This window comes from Pseudophryne corroboree, chromosome 1 (assembly GCF_028390025.1).
Source record: "Pseudophryne corroboree isolate aPseCor3 chromosome 1, aPseCor3.hap2, whole genome shotgun sequence".
Taxonomy (NCBI): domain Eukaryota; kingdom Metazoa; phylum Chordata; class Amphibia; order Anura; family Myobatrachidae; genus Pseudophryne; species Pseudophryne corroboree.
Genome location: NC_086444.1, coordinates 52,767,714 through 52,773,137, shown reverse-complemented (window position 1 = coordinate 52,773,137; position 5,424 = coordinate 52,767,714).

Below are 5,424 nucleotides of genomic sequence, written 5' to 3'. Positions count from 1 at the left end.
TAAGTTCTTACCATAATGTATATTTCTCCGGCAGGGTCCACAGGTTATCCACAGGATAATAATGGGATTTCCCAAAGCAATTTAGTGGTGGGGACGCTACTGATTGGACAGGAGAATCCTTCGCATGAATTCAGCGTCATGAGAGGCAAAGGTATCCAAGGCATAATGTCTAATGAATGTGTTAATGGAAGACCACGTGGCTGCCTTACATATCTGTTCTGCTGAAGCACCACGTTGTGCTGCCCAAGATGGACCTACCTTACGAGTAGAGTGAGCAGAGACATTAGCCGGAACCGGGAGATCAGCCTGAGAATATGCTTCTGAAATTGTCATCCGAAGCCATCTTGCCAGCGTCTGCTTATCAGCAGGCCATCTTCTCTTGTGAAATCCGTAGCGAATGAAGAGAGAATCTGTCTTTCTGATGGCACTGGTACGATCCATGTAGATCCTTAATGCACGGACCACGTCCAGCGATGCATCTCCCGCAGAAAGGACCGGTACCTGGAAAGCCTGGACTACAGTTTCTTCATTAATGTGGAATTTAGACACCACCTTCGGAAGATACCCAGATCTACATAGAAACATAGAAACATAGAATTTGTCGGCAGATAAGAACCACTTGGCCCATCTAGTCTGCCCCTTATTTTTTATTTTATTTTTTATATTATTTTTTAACACTAACCTTATTTGATCCTTATTTCTTTGTAAGGATATCCTTATGTCTATCCCATGTATGTTTAACTTGCTCTACTGTCTTAGCCTCTACCACCTCTGATGGGAGGCTATTCCACTTGTCCACTACCCTTTCTGTGAAATAATTTTTCCGCAAATTTCCCCTGAACCTCCCCCCCTCCAGTCTCAGTGCATGTCCTCGTGTCCTATTGCTTCTCTTCATTTGGAGAATGTTTCCCTCCTGGACTTTGTTAAAACCCTTCATATATTTGAACGTTTCTATCATGTCCCCCCTTTCCCTTCTCTGCTCCAAACTATACATATTGAGATTTCTTAGTCTTTCTGGATATGTTTTGTGATGTAGGCCATGCACCATTTTAGTTGCCCTCCTTTGTACAGTTTCTAATGTATTAATATCCTTTTGAAGATATGGCCTCCAGAATTGAGAACTGCTTTATCTGGATTAAAAAAAAATCAGAAATGGGGAATGACATGATAATGCCCCTAAATCTGATACTCTTCTAGCTGACGCCATAGCCAGTAGAAAGAGAACTTTAGCTGTCAACAATTTAAGATCCACCTTATTAAGTGGTTCAAATGGGACAACTTGAAGGGCTTTCAGGACTAGACTTCAGTCCCAAGGCACTGTAGGAGGAAAAAAAGGAGGTTGAATGCGCAGCATTCCATGGAAAAAAGTACGCACATCATGTAAATTGGCAATTTTCTTTTGGAACCATACAGTGCTGATACTTGCACTCTCAAGGAAGCCACCTTCAAACCTTTAATTGGAAAAAGGGGGGTGGAAGCTGCGCTCACAGAGTGGGGTACCAATTGTGCTGCTATACCTGAAGGCGTCCTACCTCCTTGCGTGGAATAATGGTTGTAAAGGTCAGCGCACTAATTGGTTGGTGAGGGTATGTAATGGGTGTGTGATGGTCTGGGTGAAGTTTGTGTACCACGTGGATGTGTGTGTTAATGATGGTCACTCTAACCGTTGGATTGCCGTGTGCATCTAGTTTTATTTTTGTTTTTATTTTAAAAAGTGTTCATACAGTATCAAGGTTGTCCTTATTGGCAACAACCTATGAGGATTAGATAATGGTTCCTTTCAGTTATTTGTCCACCTCTTTCAGGTGTGTCCTGCAGACTACCCTTTATTTTGTATACCTTCCTAGTGGTATACAAGATGGACCCCAGTTCAGGTGAATGTCAGGTGTACCCTGCGGGTCACCTTTACCATAGGGGTGATGAGAGCCTATGTTCCCTCTGAGTCTGGATGCTGGATGGTGTCTATGGAGTATGATCAGTGCGGCGTCCCGCCTGTCATACACCTTCTGTGTGCAGCACTGAGGTGTGAGAGAGTGGGCTGTGTGCACTGACACTTACCGCCGTGGACAGGATTTTCTGCTGCCTGTCGCCGGTGAGCCGCGTCTCTGCTGTTCCCCCCTCAGGCTGTCAGTCCTCCGTTACCTCCGTCTTTCTTAGTAGATGTTCTCCCCAGCGGCAGCCGGTCCCCTCCGTGGCTTCTTCTGTCTCCCTTACTGTGCGCGCTGTCTGGCGGCAGCTGATCTCCTTCGCCTCCTCCTCGTCGTCCGCGTTCCGTCCTGCCGCTTCCGGGTTCGCGCGTCACGTTCAGTACCACGTGAGCGCTCTTTCAGTGCAAAGTTCAGATTGCCCTGTTCCCTTCTCCGGCCGGAGAGGGGAATCTGTAGGCTGTATTTTTGTGAATGAGTGTGATGTTAATTACGTCCCAACGCGTTTCAGCACGAATGCCTTTGTCTAGGGTTACAAGTGTATGTTCCTGTGCCCATTATATGGTGCAGTTACCATGTTGATTGGTCCATATAGATTGTCTTTGGTCACCGCCCACCACTGTGATTGGTTGCGGTGACTCTCCACCTGTCAATCAATCACATCATGTCGTCTATGTGTTTCGGACTTGCTCTTACTCCTAAGTGCAGGTCTCATTATTAACATGGACTACAATGTCAGCGTTGAGTTCTGTAAACTATACCCAGCTGCCTGTGCCTCTAGGTTGCAGTCTGTGGGTGATTGTATAGTTACATGAAAATGGATTGCAATATGGGGATGCCGTTATGCTGTATTGCTGTATTGGATATTGGGGTAATTAATTAATGTGGGTGGTCTGTCCTGTCAGTATGGGGTGGTGGTCGGGTGTAGGGGGAAGGATGTGGGGGATGGGGGGGGGGAATCTCTGGTTGGACTATGCGAGCCTTTAATTGAGACGTGGTGGGGAGGGTATGAGGGGGGTGATGAAGGGGGGGGGTTGGGGTTGAACGGGGGGGGGGGGGGAAGAGAGAAAGGACAGGATGTGTAGGGTGGGTGTGGGGTCAGTGCTTCTGATGCTGTGTTTCAACCCGTATTGTTAGAGGGCTGCGGCAATGTTGTAGTCTATGTTTAATCCTCTTGGTGTTAAGGTTTTCAGATTATAGATCCATCTGAGTTCCTCCCTATTGATTTTTTTCAGGTAGTCTCCCCCTCGCCAGTTGTTGGTTATCTGTTTTATTGCCAAAAAGTGTAGTTTGGATGGGTCCTGCATGTGAGTCTCCTTAAAGTGCTGTGAAACACTGTGTTTCTCATATCCCTTCTTTATGTTCTGTATGTGCTCGGAGATCCTAATCTTTAGTGTTCTAATGGTGCGTCCCACATATTGTAGTCCGCATGGGCAGGTGATAAGGTATATCACCCCTTTTGTGTGGCATGTGAGTTCCTCTCTAATCTCATATTTTTGACCGGTGATATGCGAGCAAAATCCTGTGGTATTCTGTGTTGTTCTGGAGTTTGTTGTTCTGCACCCTAAACACGACCCACAGTGGTAAAATCCTCTCTTTCTCTTAGTACCCTCTAGTGTGGTCTGTATTTGTCTTGATGGTGGGATGTGATTATGTACTAATTTTTCCCTCAGGTCTGGGGCCTTCCTATACACTACTTTTGGTTGTTGGGGTAATATTTTCGCTAACGTGTCATCTTGCATTAAGATGGCCCAGTGTTTCAGTATGCTCTGTTTCATCCTACCTGCTCCGGTGTTGTACTGTGTTATGAAATAAATGTCGTTGTTGTGCTGTTTCTCTTGTCTCTCCTTGTATTTCAGTAAGTCATGTCTATCTGTGTCCTCCAATTTCTTATATGCTTTATGTACAATCCCCTTGTCGTATTTCCTATCTATGAATTTCTGTTTCAAGTCTTGTCCTTGTTTGTGATAGTCTTCTATCCGTGTGCAGTTCCTTCTCAGTCTTGTAAATTGTCCTGTCGGGATGCTCTGGAGCCAGTTTGGGTGGTGGCCACTTGTGGATAAGATGTAGCTATTCACGTCTACCTGTTTGTGGTGCGTGCGTGTGAGTATCTGGTTGTTCATTATATTGATCTCTAAATCAAGGAACACTACTTGTTCTTTGCTGTATTTTGTAGTGAAACGTAAATTCCTGTCATTCTTGCTGATGTGTAGTAGAAATGCTTGTAGTTGGTTCTCTGTCCCTTTCCATATGAATAGTACATCATCTATATACCTGTGCCAGAGGACCAGGTTCGCTCCGAAGTCATGCCCCTTCCAGATGTTATCCTCCTCCCACTTACTCATAAACAGGTTGGCATAACTCGGGGCGAACCTGGTCCCCATTGCTGTCCCTGTCCGCTGTTTGTAGTATTCATCGTCAAACCACGTGTAATTATGTTCAAGTATGAATGTGATGGCCTTTAGTATGAAATCTGTCTGCAGGGGTTGTAGTGTGTTGTCTTGTGAGAGGAAATGTCTTGCACTATCAGTCCCTTGCTTGTGATCTATGACTGTGTACAAGGATGTTACATCACTTGTCACTAAAAACATGTCTTCTGTCCAAACTGTATCCTGTAGTATTTGGAGTGTGTGAGTGGTGTCTCTTAGATAGGATTTCTGTTTAACTACATGTTGTTGTAGGAAGGAATCTATGTATCTGGAAAGGTTGGATGTAAGTGAGTTGATCCCTGAGATTATTGGTCTCCCCGGTGGGTGTTCCAAGTCTTTGTGTATCTTCGGGAGGTAGTAGAATACAGGTATTACAGGGTTTGTTGGGGTGAGAAAGTCAAATTCTTTTTTGTTGATGATCCCTAGTGATAGGCCTTCATTCAGTAGTGATTGTAACTGTCGTTTGTATTCCTGTGTTGGATCTCCTGTCAATTTGGTGTATGTTTGTGTATCCCCGAGCAATCGTTTTGATTCCTGTATGTAGTCTTTTTTATCTAGCAGTACAATGCCACCCCCCTTATCCGCCGGTTTAATGATCAGTGTTTTGGAGTTCTTAAGTTCCTCCAAGGCTTGTATCTCTCCCTTGTTCAGGTTCAGATGTTTATTACATGTGTTGTCCATTTTGTCTAAGTCATTAGTAAGTAGTTGTTCAAAGGTATTGATTATGTGTCCCTTTATGTGTTGTGGGTAAAATGTTGATTGCGGTTTGTGGTCAGTGTGTTTGAAGGTTGAGGTTTGTTCGTCTGGTTTGTGTTGTAGGTGGGTTTGTGCAAAGAATTTTTTGAGTGTGATCTTCCTAGTGAATGCCTGTATGTCCATATATGTGTCGAATTTGTTCATCTTTCTAGTTGGGGCGAATTTGAGTCCTTTATTGAGTAGTTGCTTGTGTTGTTCCTCTAGGTGGAAACTGCTTAGGTTAAATATCCCTTCAACTGACGGTTTTTTCTCTGTGTCCTTATTGGTTTTGTTTTTTTGACCTCCCCTACAGCCTCGTCTAGTTCTATGAGTTT